This window comes from Phocoena phocoena, chromosome 5 (genome assembly GCF_963924675.1).
Source record: "Phocoena phocoena chromosome 5, mPhoPho1.1, whole genome shotgun sequence".
NCBI classification, from domain to species: domain Eukaryota; kingdom Metazoa; phylum Chordata; class Mammalia; order Artiodactyla; family Phocoenidae; genus Phocoena; species Phocoena phocoena.
Window position 1 is genome coordinate 27,211,473 of NC_089223.1, and position 17,004 is coordinate 27,228,476.

At 37.8% G+C, this 17,004-nt stretch overlaps 1 protein-coding gene across 1 annotated transcript in view; it reads left to right on the top strand.

Annotated features, from left to right (window-relative positions):
* The window catches only part of ARHGAP10 (Rho GTPase activating protein 10), a 328,185-nt gene that overhangs the window by 275,523 nt on the left and 35,658 nt on the right, over positions 1 to 17,004 (top strand). The gene's annotated exons all lie outside the window — the stretch shown is intronic.

Consider the following 17,004-nt stretch of genomic DNA (forward strand, 5'->3'; position numbering starts at 1 on the left):
GGGGTGGGGGGGGGGTGGGGGGGGTGGGGGGGGGTGGTGGTGGTGGTAAATCTTTCCTTGTCAGGGAGAGAATGCACATTTCAGTTTTGTGTTTGTCTTTGTGATTCACGTTTCTTTTTTTACTTTGAAAAGACAGCTAAAATTTCTTTTTGGGGAGACTTGTGTGACCTCCTGTGAGGTTACATAACCCCGAGACAAATGAAAGTAGAACTTTCATGAGAGGAGCAGATTGGAGTCTGATGTTAAATGCATCGAGATCAAAGGCACGGGTCCCTGTGGCGCTGGGGTCTGTGCTTCTGCACCGTCCGGTTTTCTGACTTTCTTGTAAGGCAGGTGTCTCATCCTGTGGTGGGGTGGCAAATTGACCACGGTCAGGGGCTAGGCTGAGTGGACCGAGCTGCAGTGGGACTCTGACCAGTGGAAGTCCTTACTTTCCATCCAAGCCACCCTGTTCCAACTCTCTGTTGTCATGTGGCCACCTTGTCTCAGTATTGCCAGATTGCCTCGTTTTTACCGGAGCCTAGAAATTGGAATTTTAAACACTGATCCCTACAAAACAAGGCTGTGAGCCATAGCGAGACCCCAGTTGCTGATTTGTAATCACGTAGTTATTGGCGTGGAGAATAAGATCGAAACTACCAAGGTTTTATTGGTTTGGAGGTGTGAGGTGATTGTCAAAGGGAAGGAGGAAATGAAGATAGAAACATACAATACCTCCATCATAAGCAGCTGTATAATGAAATGTCACATAGCTAATATCCAAAGACCCATGCAAGCAGGTGACACCTGTCTTTAACTAACTCTCAGGGGATCTGTACACGAGGACTCAGAATGCCTCCTGTAGTGTGTGTGTGTGTACACTTATATATTACACACACACACACACACACACACACATACACATGCACACACGTTAGTTTTAAAATCAGATCCTCCTTTTCTAGAGAAAGGGCATGATTTATTAAAGTCAACCTGTACTTTCAGAGCTTCCTTTTAGCCCTTAGTTTCAGCTTCTGAGCCCAGCCAACTTCTTATTCTCTGTCTCCTTTCTCGTGTTCACTCTCTCAACAGAGTTGTTAATAAGGAGTAAAGCTGACTGGTTTGAATTGAGCCTTGTCTTATATATCACTTGTCCTCTGGTGGAAGTGTTAAAAAATTAGTGAACGAGGCAAATGTTGGAAAGTAGGAGGGGAACAAAATCAAGGCGATGTAAAACAATACCTACTTGGGCTCATCAGCCCTTGAGCAAAACTGAATTGACTCTGTTTCATAAAGGAAATGACCAAAGAGGGAATCACATCTGCTTTGGGGGGTATTTTTAGGAACTGAATCAGAATATCCAGTCATGTGTACATAGTTTACTGATTTTTTGATCATTGGGTTGCTGAATGATTATTATTAATGGGTAAGAAGCTGCTGAAGTGGTATTTAGCACATCTTTTATGGAAATACTCAAAATGGTGTACCATCGTAGCTTTCCTAATTTTTAGGCCATATATAAATTCTGTAAAGCTCTTTAATTATAAGGGAAAAAAGAAGATGGACAAATATTTAATTCCTATAGTCTGTTTTTACGTTCACCATCTATATGATGTCTTATTGTACATTTTGTCTTTTATAACTTTACATTGATCCTTCTGGATTGCAGCCTTTGATTTTTCTGGAAGTTGTTAGAATCAGAAAAGCCCATGATTTTGGTCATGGAGTGATTTTGTTTTATCTTACAGGTCATAAGATAAAGCAATTAAAACCTGTTATTTATCCTCTCCCCTCCCCAACCTATTATTTGTAGCTAAGCTTTAGTGAAACTCAAGTTGTGTGAAAAAGAATTATTTCAGGGAGAACAAAGTGGGATCCATGTTTTGCATATTCTAAAAAAATAAATAAATGAAGAGGTGGTGAAAATGCTTTAGAAAGGAAGCATACAGGGAAAGGATATTAAAAGGCTATGTTGTTGATAATTACTTAGCACATTGAAAGCTCTACCCTTTCAAAAAAAAAAAAAAATCTCATCACCAAGACTTAAATGTTTTTCAGTAGCCCGAGTCATCTAATTGTCAACTCTCTTTGAAATTTTCAAAAGTTTAAGCTTTTTATGTATTTTTTCTTATTGATGGTAGTTGAGTCACTTCCCATGTTTATCTAGTTTTGGTTAAGGTATGCATTATTAGCCAACTTTGGTTGATGATTTTTCCAAATTTTTTAGTTTATTATGAGTCCGATAGAAGGTTTAAATGCAAGTGTGTTTCCACCTTTACCCTCCCCCCATTTATTCACTGCAGTACAAGTTAAATTTGACTTAATAAAATCCAGGACAAATTATTTTTGTTTAAATTTAGGTAGATTATTTGCCAAGATTCAAGGAACTAGTGTGAATGACTGGAGAGTTTCCTCAGCTGTATGATTTGGTCACAGATTTGGTATTTGAGTAAAGTGGTTTTGTGGTATGTTATTTCTTCTGCATTGAGTAAGGTATGAAACCATGCGATGGACCCAACAGGCAACCCTGGAAAACACTCAGAATTGGTTTCAGTTCAGCATTAGGCAGATCAGAAAGTCGTTATTAGCAGTCAGCAAGCCTGTTAGCATGAGCTGAAGTAGGATAGACCTAGAAGGGGAGAATCCTAGCTTAGCTGGTGTGAAATAGGAGAGACACCCTCCGCTGTTAGACATCGTTTTTCAACCCCGCCCCCCAAGTTTAATTAAAGACACTTAGTATCTTTACTTTAACAAAGGCTTTAATTGGCAATGGCACATTTAGCCATACTGCATACACAATGCTCATTTATTTTCCTTTTTAACATGTGATTTAATGGCATTAAACTTGTTATTTGCAGAAGACTTTAGAATTCTAGTTACTTGCTTAAAGACCTCTGTTGATGATTAAGATGAACTGAAATGGATATATTATCTAGCTAGATTTCCTTTAAATAGAGCAGCTGTTAAATTTTTTCTGAAATTCTTTTTATTATTTTGTAGAAGCCATATCGTTCATTTTCACATAGCATTTATAGTCTCACAAACCTCAAAGCTGAGTAGATTTGGCTACGTCAGTTGTTGGGAAATAGCAAAATATGAGGTAGGCTGCTAAGTGCTAAGAAGAAGATGAAAAAATCAAAGGCTTCCTTTTATTTCGTCCACAGGTTATCTTTGTGTTTTTATTTCCTTAGAAGTGGTAGTAAAGTAACTCTAAAAAATTTTAGTGTTTGTTTTGTTTTTGTTTATACCTGCCCACTCCAAATTTATGTCCTTCCTACCTCTTTTTTTAATTATATAAATTTCAGGTGTACAGCATTATAATTTGACATCTGTGTACACTACACAGTGATCACCGCCAGAGGTCTAGTTATCATCCATCACCATACACTTGACTCCATTTACCCCTTTCATCCACTCCCCAACCCTCTTCCTCTCTGGTAACCACTAATCTGTTCTCTGTATCTATGTGTTTGTTTTGTTTTGTTCATTTGTTTAAGATTTCAGATGTGAGTGAAATCATATGGTGTTTGTCTTTCTCTCTCTGACATCCTTCATATAGCAGAATACCTCCAATGTCCATCTGTGCTGTCACAAATATCAAGATTTCATTCTTTGTCATGGCTGAGTTGCATACATACATATGCAATATGTATGGTATATATATATATATATATATATATATATATATATATATATTCATCTATTGATGGATACTTAACGTTGTTTCCATATCTTGACTATTGTAAATAATGCTGCAATGAAAATTGGGGTGCATGTGTCTTTTTGAATTAATGTTTTTGTGTTCTTTGGATAAATACCCAGAAGAGGAATAGCTGGGTCATATGGTAGTTCTCTTCTTAACTCTTTGAGGAACCTCCATACTGTTTTCCCTAGTGGCTGCACCAAGTTACATTTCCAGAAACGGTGTACTAGGGTTCCCTTTTCTCCACATCCTCTCCAGCATTTGTTATTTTATTGTCTTTGTTAATAGCCATTCTAACAGGTATGAGGTGATAGCTCATTGTGGTTTTGATTTGCATTTTCCTAACAATGGATGATATTGAACACCTTTTCATGAGTCTTTTGGCCATCTCTCTGTGTTCTTTTGGAAAACATCTGTTCACATCCTCTGACCATTTTTCAGTTGGGTTGTTTTATTTATTTATTTTTGCTTTTGTTGTTAAGTTGTATGAGTTCTTTATGTATTTTGATATTTTTAGATATTAATGCCTTATTGGATATGTGATTTGCTAATATCATCTCCCATTCAGTAGGTTACCTTTTCATTTGGTTGATCGTTTCCTTCGCTGTGCAGAAGCTTTTAGTTTGATGTAGTCTCATTTGTTTATTTTTCCTTTTGTTTCCCATGCCTTTGAAGTCAGATCCACAAAAACGTAGCCAAGACCGATGTCAGTGATGTTACCACCTCTGTTTTCTTCTAGGAATTTATGATTTCAACTCTTACATTAAAATGTTTAATCCACTTTGAGTTGATTTTTGTGTGTGGTGTAAGATAGTGGTCTAGTTTCATTCTTTTGCATATTGCTGTCCAGTTTTCCCGATGCTGTTTATTGAAGACACTGTCATTTCTCCATTGTATGTTATTTACTCCTTTGTCATAATTTAATTGTCCGTGTATGTGAAGGTTTATTTCTGGACTCTCACTCTGTTCTGTTGATCTGTGTGTCTGTTTTTGTTCCAGTACCACACTGTTTAGATTACTGTAGCTTTGTAGTATAGTTGCAAGACAAGGAGTGTAATACCTCCAGCTTTGTTGTTCTTTCTCAAGATTGTTTTGGCCATTTGGGGTCTTCTGTGGTTCCATACAATTTTTAGAGTCATTTGTTCTGCTTCTGTGAAATATGCCATTGGCATTTTGTTAGGGATTTCATTGAATCTGTAGAGAGCACGGATATTTTGGCAATATAAATTCTTCTAATCCATGAGCATGGAATATCTTTCCATATATTTGTGTTTTCTTCAGTTTCTTTCCAGTGCCTTATAATTTTCAGTATACAGGTCTTTCATCTCCTTGGTTAAATTGATTTCCAGGTATTTCGTTCTTTTTGTTGCAATTGTAAATGGGATTGTTTTCTTAGTTTCTGTTTATGGTAGTTTGCTATTAGTATATATAAATGCCACAGATTTCTGTATATTGATTTTGTATCCTGCAACTTTAATGAATTCATTTATTCTAACTTTTTTTTTGCTGGAGGCTTAGGGTTTTCTCTGTATGGTATCATGTCCTCTGTGGGTAGTGACAGTTTTACTTCTTCCTTTCTGGTTTGGATGTCTTTTATTTCTTTTTCTTACCTAATTGTTGTGGCTAGGACTTTCAGTACTATATTGAATAAAAGTAAGGCGAGAGTGGGCATCCTTGTCTTTTTCCTGATCTTATAGGACAAGCTTTTAGCTTTTCACTGTTAGGATATGATGTTAGCTGTGGGTTTGTCATATATGGCCTCAATTATGTAAAGGTACATGCCCTCTATACCAACTTTGTTGAGAGTTTTGAATTTTGTGAAATGCTTTTTTGGCATCTGTTGAGATGATCATATGGTTTTTATCCTTAATTTTTTTGATGTGATGTATCATGTTGATTGATTTATGGATGTTGAACCAATCTTACATCTCTGGAATAAATCCCACTTGATCATGATGTAAGACCCTCTTAATGTATTTAATGTATCACTGGATTTCGTTTACTAATATTTTGTTGAGGATTTTTTTCATCTATGTTCATCAAGGATATTGGCTTATAATTTTCTTTTTTTGTGGTGTTCTTGTTTGGTTTTGGCATCAGGGTAATGCTGGCTTCATAAAATGTGTTTGGAAGATTTCTCTCCTCTTCAGTTTTTTTGGAAGAGTTTGAGAAGAATAGGTATTAAATCTTTGAGTGTTTTGTAGAATTCACCAGTGAAGCCATCTGCCTGGGCTTTTGTTGGTTGGGAGATTTTTGGATTACTGTTTCAACCTCCTTACTAGTAATTGGTCTATTCAGATTTTCTATTTCTTCATGATTCAGTTGTGTGTTTCTAGAAATTGATGCACTTCTTCTAGGTTGTCCAATTTGTTAGCTTGTAATTGTCTGTAGTAGTTTCTTATGATTCTTTGTATTTCTCTGGTTCTCACTTCCCGTCTTTGATCTCTGATTTTATTTAGTTGAGCCCTCCTTTTTCCCTTGGTGAGTCTAGCTAAAGTCTTGTCAATTTTGTGTTTTCAAAGAACCAGATCGTAGTTTCATTGATCTTTTCTATTGTTTTTTTAATCTCTTTCATTTATTTCCACTCTTGATTATTTCCTTCCTTCTACTAATTTTGGACGACTTTGTTCTTCTTTTTTCAGTTCCTTTAGGTGTGAAGTTACTGGAGTTTTTCTTGTTTCTTGAGGTAGGCCTGTATTGCTATGAACTTTCTTTGCTACATCTTGTTGATTTTGGCATGTTGTATTTCTGTTTTTATTTATCTCTTGGTATTTTTTTATTTCTCCTTTGATTTCTTCAGTGAGCCATTGGTTGCTCAGTAGCATGTTGGCTTATCTCCATGTTTTTGTGGTTTTTCCTTTTGTTTCTTGTGATCGATTTCTAGTTTCATACCATTGTGGTTGGAGAAAACGCTTGGTATGATTTCAGTCTTCTTGAGACTTGTCTAGTGACCTAACATGTAATCTATCTTGGAGAATGTTCCATATGCACTTGAAAAGAGTGTGTATTCTGCTTTTGGATGGAATATTCTGGATTTGTATATATCTATTAAGTCCATTTGGTCTGATGTGTTGTTTAAATTCAGTGTTTCCATATTGATTTTCTGTCTGGATGATCTATCCATTGATATAAGTGAGGTGTTAAAGTCCCCCACTATTATTGTATTGCCTTTAATATCTCTTTATGTCCATTAATATTTGCTTTCCTATACCTTGGTGCTCCTCTGCTGGGTGCATATACATTTATAAATCTTATATCTTCTTGCTGGATTGACCCCTTTATCATTATGTAATGCCCTTCTTTGTCTTTTATTACAGTCTTTGTTTTAGAATCCATTTTGTCTGATATGAGTGTAGTTTCTCCAGCTTTCTTTTATTTCCATTTGCATGGAATGTCTTTTTAAGTCCCTTCACTTTGAATCTCTGTGTACCCTTTCTTCTGAAGTGAGTCTCTCTCCATTCAGCCATTCTGCCTTTGATGGGCAAATTTAGTCTATTTACATTTAAAGTAATTATTAACAGGTATGTACTTATTGCCATTATGTTAATTGTTTCCTGGCTGTTTTTGTAGTTCTTCTCTGTTCCTTTCTTCTCTTTCTTGCTTCCTTTGTGTCTTGGTGGGTTTTTTGCGCGCGCGCACACGTGTGTGTGTGTTATGCTTACATTCCTTCGTCATTTTCTTTTGTGTGTTTACTGCAAGTTTTTTTCCCTGTTGTTTCAATGAGGTTTACATATAACATCTTATGTAAATAGTAGCCCATTTTAAATTGGTAACCTCTTAAAGCTTTGGAATGTGTCCAAATTTATCTTTTTACTCCCCCCATCACATATTATACCTTTGATGACACATTTTACATGTCATTTTGTGCATCTTTTAACTAATTACTTTAATTTTAGTAACTAGGTTTACTACTTTTGTCTTTTAACCTTCATGTTTGCATTTTAAGTGGTTTCACTACCTGTATTATATATTTACCTTTTCCAGTGATGTTTTTACTTTTATGTGTTTTCTCATTATTAATTAGTGCCATTTCTTTTCAGCTTAAAGAAGTCACTTTAGCATTTCTTGTAGGGCTGGTTTAGTGGTGATAAACTCCTTTAGCTTTAGCTTATCTGGGAAACTCTTAATCTCTCCTTCAATTCTGAATGATAACTTTGTGGGTACAGAATTCTTGGTTGGAAGTTTTTCCTTTCAGCACTTTGAATATGTTGTGTCACTCCCTTCTGGACTGTAAAGTTTCTGCTGAAAAATTTGCTGATAGCCTTATGGGGTTTTTCTTGTATGTAACAAGTTGTTTTTCTTTTGCTGCTTTTAGGATTGTCTCTTTATCCTTAACTTTTACCATTTTAATTATAACATGTCTTGGTGTGTGTCTTTTTGGTTTCATCTTGCTTGGAACTCTTTGGGCTTCCTGGACCTGGATGTCTCTTTCCTTCCACAGATTAGGGAAGTTTACAGCCACTATTTCTTCAAATAAGTTTTCTGGCCCTTTCTCTCCCTCTTCTCCTTCTGGGACCCCTGTAATATAAATATTCTTCTTCTTGATGTTGTCTCAAAGGTCCCTTAAGGTGTCTTCACTTAATTTTTGTTTTCTTTTTGCTGCTGTCTGGGTGAGTCCTGTTGTTTTCTCTTCCAGTTTGCTCATTCATCCTCCTGCCTCGTCTAGTCTGCTGGTGAGCCCATGTAGTGTATTTTTCAGTTCAGTTATAACTTCTGTTTAGTACTTGCTTCTATCTTTCTGTCTCTTTGTTGAAGTTCTCCCTGTGTTCATCTCTTCTTCTCCCAAGTTCAGTGAGTACCTTTATGACTATTAATTTGAACTCTGTGACAGGTAGATTGCTTTTCTTTGTTTCCTTTTGTTCTTTTTCTGAGGCTCTGTCTTTTTCTTTTGTTGGAACATATTCCCTTGTCTCCTCATCTTGCCTCATTTTGTGTTTGTTTCTATGTATTAGGTAAATCAGCTATCTCTCCCAGAATTGAAGGAATGGCCTTATTTAGGAGATGCCTTGTGGGGCTCAGAAGTGCATTCCTGACTGGCCACCAGAGCCAGGCATTCAGGGAGTATCCCCTGTGTGGGCTGCATGTGCCCTCTTGTGGTGGGAACGTGGCTGCGGGTGCAGTGTCCGGTGGACGGGGCTGGGTCCCGGACCCTTAGTACCTTTTTATATAAAGAGAGACTGTTGTGTTTGTCCCCATATACGAGGAAAGTTCATGAGGCTGTATGAGGTATATTCTTTGATATTTTCTCTTCAAGGCAGAAGAAACATTTTAAAAGAAGGTTTGGTGAGTTAGAAGAGGATTATCATCTGAATTTTGACTAAGCTCTCCCATTCTTCCTTTATGCTAGCTCTAATTTTAAGCACAACTAGACATTCACAGGACTAGTTTTATTTGTATCTTCTTTGGTAATTAGGTATTCTTTGCCTGTCCTCTTTTGTACATGGTATAGCAGTTTGTTTGTTTAGACAACAGAAAAGATATGACTTATAAAGAGTCGAAAACAAAATCATCTTGCAAGCCAATTGGCAGGATTTAATATTACTTCAGGGTAGTTCTTACTTTGGGTATCGTTAGGTTGGCACTTTCCCACTTGGATCCCGGATGTGCTAACTGGAGCACATTTTGTTGAACATGTATTATTGTAGCCCTACAGTGTGGTAGAGAACATGACGAGGATGCAGAGCTTTATAAGCAAAAGAGTGAAAATACAACTGTTGAAGGGGAGATGGGTTAACAATAAAGCAGGACCATTTTCCTCCTTTCTTAAAGAAAGAACGTATCCTGATATACATCAGTCTGTAAAATCAGGGTGGGACAGGTCTGTCTTGTAGGAGTCAAGAAGGCCATGGTAAAAGGCTGGTTAAGTCATTTAAGCTTAGGTTGATGTGGGCTTGAGTGAGCACTAGGAATTGAAAATAAAATGGATTATCTGGTAGAAATGTGAAAGCAAGTTGTTGGTACTTCTCCACTGTCCAGGTGTGGAGAATGAAGGCAGCTAATCAACACAGATGTCATCAGCCACATTGTAGGCTCATAGGTAAATCTTTTCCTTGTGTTTATGTCTTAGTTTTGTCCTGAGGCTTTTTTTAAATACATATCTTTAGACCATCTTTCCATCAAAAGGAAGAAATCATCTCATCTTGTTAGTGTCTTCAATACATATTGTTATATGTAACTTGTTTAGAAAATAGGTTTGGTATAAATAGTGTATGTGGAAAGCCAGTGGACAGAGAAATGTTAAGTAATAACTGAAATGTTATGTCTTCTTAGAGAAAGATTAGTCTCATAATTATGAACAATGTAGAGCTCAGTTTTCTCCTCCTTTACCTCGCAGACTTATATCCATTCAGTCACAGGCTTATGTAAAGGATGGGCGGCCCCCATCATACTCAAAGATGTTTATTTCTGTAGAAGTCAAGGATGGAGAGCTGACTCACGGCAACTATGCACTCTCCAATCTCAGTTCCCAAGAGAGTATCTTTAGAGGGGTAGATCGGGCATTTGGGATTGACATGTACACACTGCTATACTTAAAATAGATAACCAACAAGGACCTACTGTATATCACAGACAGCTGTGCTCAATATTCTGTAATAACCTAAATGGGAAAAGAATTTGAAAAAGAATAAATACATGTGTATGTATAACTGAACCACTTTGCTGTACACCTGAAACTAACAGAACGTTGTTAATCAACTGTGCTCCAATTAAAAAAAAAAAAAGAAAAAGAAATGACCTTCATGAAAGCATGCTTTCGTAAGTGAATTGTTACTACCCCGTCCTCCCTCAGATTGTATCAGGACACTTATGTGAGAGAAGGATCACTGTAAAACCATTGTTGATGTGGATTTTCAGAGACCTTCTGCAGCTATTGACATTTCCTTATAGACATATCTGATCAGCTTGCAGAGATTAATAATCAACCCAAGTAACCGGCTGCGAGCAGATCTCTGTCTTATGCTTGGTAATCTTCTCTCGATTCTTACCATTTTTTTGCATGACGCTTCACGGGTAGATTCTGGATAATAACTTTCCAAAGGCCGAGCCATCTTACCACCTCCTCTGAGCAAAGTCATGATTCTTTGGCATGGAATTACTGTGTTGTGAAGTTAAATCTAAGACCGGGCTTGAATCCAGTGACAGGCTGTGTCGACAGATTATTTCTCACTTTTACCGTGATGAGATCAATGGGTTGGAAAAGGCAGCCAGAAATGTCAGGGCTGTGATTGAGTTGTGACCTGCCCATAGATCATGCCCGCTGCTTCTCCTGCACCGGCGTCTCCCCAGACGCTTCCTCGAAGCTCACCTCCCCTAATGTTAATGACAAAGCACGAGGCACCTTCTTTATATGACTTCCTCTATAATCTTAACTATGCTCCTGTGTGGGATGAACATTTCCCCCTCTCTCTGGAGGGGGAAGAAAAAAGTCTTATTTAACGCCTTAAAAAAGTTCATGGCAGGTAACTAGAATAGAAGAGAGAAAAATTCTTTAAAGCTTGTCTCCCTGTGGTGTGGGTTTTTTCTTCACTTCTAATAGCTTTTATTTTAATTTCTAGTTCTGAATTCAAGCAGCTGTCACTCTCTTTATAGCCCTCTTTGAAACACTTACAACGTAGGAGGTAGCCGGGCTGTCTAAGAAACATCTTTTCAAACCAGCTGAAGTATTGTTTATCCTGAATGAAATAGAATTTTTAAGGCTGTCAGGAGGGACTGATTTGAAACGTTTCCTTTGGTAGCTAGGAAGATGAGGAGAAATCTTGAAGGGGAAGGTATTATCTCAGTGTGGCCAACTCCAAGCAATTGTTATTACTCAGAAAACTCCTATGGACCGTGATAAAAATTACCAGGAGATAAGACTGCTGTCTACAATTAATATAACCAAACAAACCTGTGGTCAGTTTATTTGTACTTACTGAATCCTTCCCAGCTGTTGAGGAAAAAGAAATGACGTGAGATTGAGTCAACTGTGGAGGCTACTCCTGTAACTAGTTGTGTCTCCTTGACTTTTATGAACTCTGGGTTGCAACTTTGCAGCCTGGCTCCTTCTAAATGCTCACTCTGCTTGGCATGGCATTCTTGTGTGTCTTCTAGGCGGTATTTAGAAGGAGTCCAGTGTCAACCTTGGGTGGAAAAAAAAATCTTCAAGCCTATTACGGTGAATTATACTGCTGACATTTTGCATGTACTAATATTTGTTCTCTGAACTCGGCAGCATGAGTCTTTGAGCTTGAATTGTGATGATGGCTGTGGTTTTATTTTTCTCTTTGGGTCAGAATAGAAATAGTGACTCTTGAAGTCTCTGGTTATTATCTTAGTTATTTTAAAGGTGGGCTCTTTTTCTTAAAAATTTTAATAGTTAATGTGAGAACAGGATACAAAATTTGGAGGGTAATAATAGTACACAGTTAACAGATACCATACTATATGCCGGCTACCGTTGTTAGCAATATTTGTTAAACTTAGGTAATCCTCATAACAATCCTATCGGTAGTATTATTATCCGTATTTTATAATTGGGGAAACTGAGGCTCAGAGAAGGTCAGTAGCTCACCTGAGTCTCCCGGCTAGTGAGTGACAAAGCCAGGATTAACCAGTCCCATTCCACAGTCTGGGCTCCTTACCACTCTTCTCAAGTGCAAACCCAAGCGCCTCAGCAAATGGTCTTCTCTTCTCCGGAGTTTTCCATGGCCAGTCTTTTCAGAGATGTCATGTGCCTTTCAAACAATACATTGATTTATTCTTTTTTTAATTTTAAGAGTGACTCTTAGTTTTTCCATTAAAAACAGTGGCCAGTTTTGTTGTAAAGGAATCAGAGTGATGGTTTTGATGAAGGAGATGAAGGAGAAGAAAGGGCCAGAGATGAGGATGGATTTAAACCTGGGACACAATACACTGTAACAAAAATGGGTCCTCTAAGAGAAAGGGGTCGCTCATTTTTATGGGCAGGGAGAAGGAAAAGCAATCATTTTATTTCAGTATTATATTTATTTTATCGTGATATATATACCCATTTACCTAAATGAACAAATATCTGGTCTTACGTTAGTTGCAGTAAGGTGAAAAGTCTCCATTCAATCCCACCAACTCAGTCCCTGCAAACCAAATCTGTAACCGCTGCTATTAATAGATTGAGCCATGTCAGAGGGCCAGCTCTCAGTTCCAAAGTTATCTAATATCGGCAATTTCAGATGTTTTTTCACTTACATGTCATTTCAACCTATAGTTTCTTAAATCCTTTCAAAGTTAAAATTCCAAATTGGATTGCTGGCCACTGTTATTAGGAGGGTCGTATCACATGAAACTGCTCTGCTGTTTGTCTATGTCAAAACTGATCGAATAGCAGCAGTTTGACTTGGTTCAACCTATAGTTTCTTATTTTTCCTTCTAGAATCCTTCATGTACATATAAGCAGAGATGAATATAGATTTTTATATATCCCCTGTGTGCTCAAAAGCTAGTTGTGCACCGTATTTTAAAAAACTTTATATCCAGTATTGTTTTCATATCAACACAAAAAGAGTGCCCTCTCCTTTTTCACTGCTGTGTAGTATTCTGTGTGTTCTGTTGTGTGGGTGTGCTCCTAAAGGCCTTGTTCTACAGCCAGACATAAGCAGGTGGTACAGGTCCTCAGTCATCACACGCAGGCTTCTAACCTTCCAAGGATCACAGAAATGTGTCCACAGAAATAATATACATGGTGTGATTTTGAGTGACTAAAGTAAGTTATAAAACAGAATTTCAGAATAGCCTCACTTCTAAAGGGAAAACTATGTGAATAAGTGTATAAGCATAGAAATAAATCCGGAATAATAGTAATCAGTTATGACAGTGGTTTTCCTTAGGAAGTGAGAGAATGATGATTTTCTTCTTTAAACATATCTGTATTTCTTTTTCCTTGTTATGTACATGTACGTATATACACATATATACGTGTACATATATACACATGCATCATGCATACGAGTATGTGTATTTAAGTTACAAAAGTTTCAGCCTAAAACTGATGCAAGTTGTGCTTGTTATTTGGCGTGCTGGGTGTAAGTTGAAGATCTTGAAGTACAAAGAGTGAAGCGGAGCCCAAGAAAAAAGCGTATGGAGTCCCGCTAGCATGAGTTGACCTGGAGAAATTTCATTGGCAGTACATTGAGAATGGGGAGCTGTCACTGCTTAGTGTTTTCCTGTTGGATTTAATGCATCTTTCACCTTCTACCCGGGCTGCTCTCAAAGTCACATTGTCCTCGCATTTTGGGGATCACTATCACTGGAAATACTTAGGCCACAAAGAGTTTTATTGAGTGGTAGAATTATTTGTGGTTACATTTGGATTTAACCTAACCTGGATTTAAATCCCCGTTCTCTTCTTACTGTCTTATATGACCTAGGCAAATTCCCCTTTGAAGCCTCATGAGTTTGGGTCAATAAACTTCCCCATGGCTTTTGCCAAGAACAAATGAGTTAATGGCTGTACACCACCCAATATTTAGTGAATACTCGATTTTAGCTTAGATTTTCCAGAAGGTCTGATGTGTAAAATAGAGGGCTTCAAATATATTTTCCTATATGGTATACTTTCCAAGAAAATGTACTTAGTCTTTTGTGTTTGGTTATTTTTGTCCAGCTTATAATAAGTTTATTGGTTGCTACCTTAAACTGACAATTGATAATAATGTACATTGTTCAGGTGAAAAGAATGATGTGATGGGGGAGGAGGATAGGTAAGTAGCTAGGAGTCCAACAACCCTCCTTTCTCAGCTGGACTGGAGTGTGTTCTGAACACACTGCTCTAAATTTCCTGAGCTGTCAAAATGTCAGGCTTCCTCAGAAGTTTATGCAAGACAGCTTGATTCAGTATCTGATTACTTTTCGGTTCCTAAGGATAATCGTAGATGGTGGTTATATGTTTTGTTTATATAGGCAGAAATCTCAGTCTGTAAATAATGCCTCTGGACTGTGATTATGATATAAAAATGCTCTCTGCTTTACAGAGTAAAGCAATTTGCTTTGACTTCTGTTGACATCGCAGCCGAACTGGTCTTATTCACTTTGTAATTGAATTGCTACAGCCTTCCATTGACCTTGTAAGTAGCAGAGGTGGTTCCTGGAGTTGTAACGTAATGCCTGTTAGCTACTGCTGTAACGTTATAATGGGGTCTGTGTTTTATGTCATGCGATTAGAACACAGCCGATTCCCTCATCAGCGTTTCCTAGCATACACTTTTGCCATGTCTTAGCCATTCGGTAGCTTTTCAGGCAAGCGTTTTGCTTAATTTTTATTATCTTCAGACAGTAGAAAATAAAATCTGCTTTATAATTGTATGGCAATTTCATCACATCTTTTCACGCCTTACTGTGACAGTTTAACTTGTAGTTTAGGAGTTGACTTCTCTCTTATTCAGTTTTCTGGGGGGGATGCATATCTATGTGTACTTTTGTTTTTTGGACTTTTTGGACTGGGAGTGGGAGGTTATTTCATTGAGAGTCACATTTCCCTTTCCTAGACATGATTTCAGATAAAGAAATTATATTACCCAAGGGAATTATTCTTAGCTAGCCACTGACTGTCATTAACCTGCATGTTAATTAGCTTTATCATGGTTCCCATTATGGTTTGTCTTGTTTGGTGAGGCCAAATGAAATGAGAGGAACTGGGACATCTTGCCCTACCGCCCCCAGCATGACATTGCTTTAACTTGAAGCAGAACTGAGAATTGGGGTCAGTGGGACTTTACGAACCTTTCCTTCCACTTGGCAATTATAACTGGTCTCTCAGTGCACCTTTCACTGCTGAGAAATACAATTAGCGTTCTTTCCTTAATGGGCAGTTGGCAGGGTTAATTTCTTATACCCCCCTCCCCTTTGTTTCCCTAATGGAAGATTTTCTGATCAAAGAATCTAAACTGTTTTCTCTTAATAGTCATTTATTACCTACTGCTCTGTGGACAGCAAAGAAGAATTCCCTTTGAATGGGAGGATTGGATTTGGTTTTTTTAAAGAAAGATACCCAATTACATTAGCAATTTTAAAAGTTCAATTTTAAAGTCAAACTTTGAGTCTCCTAACCTATCTTTATTTTTCTAATTAAAGAAAGGAATTGCCTGTGTGTGTGTGTGTGTGTGTGTGTGTGTGTGTGTGTGTACGTACAAACTAATGTACAAGATAATATGATATAACTCTTTTGGCTTACGTTTTTAGAAGGATAAGAATAAATATCTGGCCTGAAAAATATATCGGCTTTACTTTTTGTCTTGCATTGGATTCCTTTTTTGGGGGGGGGGTGACTTATTTTTCTCTCTGTAGATCTTATCGTATAATGCCACTATTGCTAGTGCCTCATAATGCAAGTTCTCTCAATTCCTTGGCCATTTTAGTTGAAGTAGACTAAGCATATGGGAAGCTCTGAAGGCAGTGCTGGGTTTTCTTTGGCTGGTTAGGTGTTAATGGGGTTTGGGATCTGATCCTGACCCTTCTCAGCCATGCTGCTCACAGACTGCTCTGTTGTGCACTAGTCATTCCGTGTGTATACCGCAGCTTCTAGTTCGAGAAGCTCATAGGACTCCGTGAGGTTCTGGGTGAGTATCTAAGTATGCTATGAAGAAACAGGCCTGTTCACTTTTTTTTTTTTTTTTTAACTAGCCAAAGAGTGGGCTACTTGGACAAAACTAGTCTTAGATAATCCAGCTAGGCAGGACAGGCTGTCTTTCTATGTTGTTGGAATGTAGCCTTTTCCTGTTTTCCTCAGTCTCAATAAATTTGGGTATCTGGTCACACTGGTATCTGCACATCAGTAAATATGGGGATGCTAGCGCTAAGGACCAGATGCAAAAACAAAACACTGGACCGAACTGTAATCCTCCCTTTGGAGCAGTAGTGAGTGTTAAGCTGTTGTGGAAGGCATGCTCCTTTACTTAGCCTTGGAGCCCTTGAACGTTTCATTGACTGCAACAGTCTCACCCAGTAATTTGAAAGCAAGAAGACATTGTGATGTACTTCTAAGACTTAGGTAGGAAGAGTGAGGCTATGTGTTCTTGAGTGTCCTTGTTAAAAGTAGAATGCTCTCCTAGATGGGTTAGTGTTCCAATGCAGTATGACAGTTCTATGATGTCTCATTTCTCATGAGTGAAGTAGTATACTTTGACTTGTATTAACTGTATTAACTGCATTTCAGGGACCAGCACCGCTTAGTCCATGCTTCTTTTCCTGTACACAGGGTCATTAAAGAATGGATGGTGGCTATGTCCTTTGATCTCTATCAACCTTAAGATGCCACTGTTGGCACCCATCCCATCTGTTATGTTGGCCTTATGAACATTGGTGGGGGAATG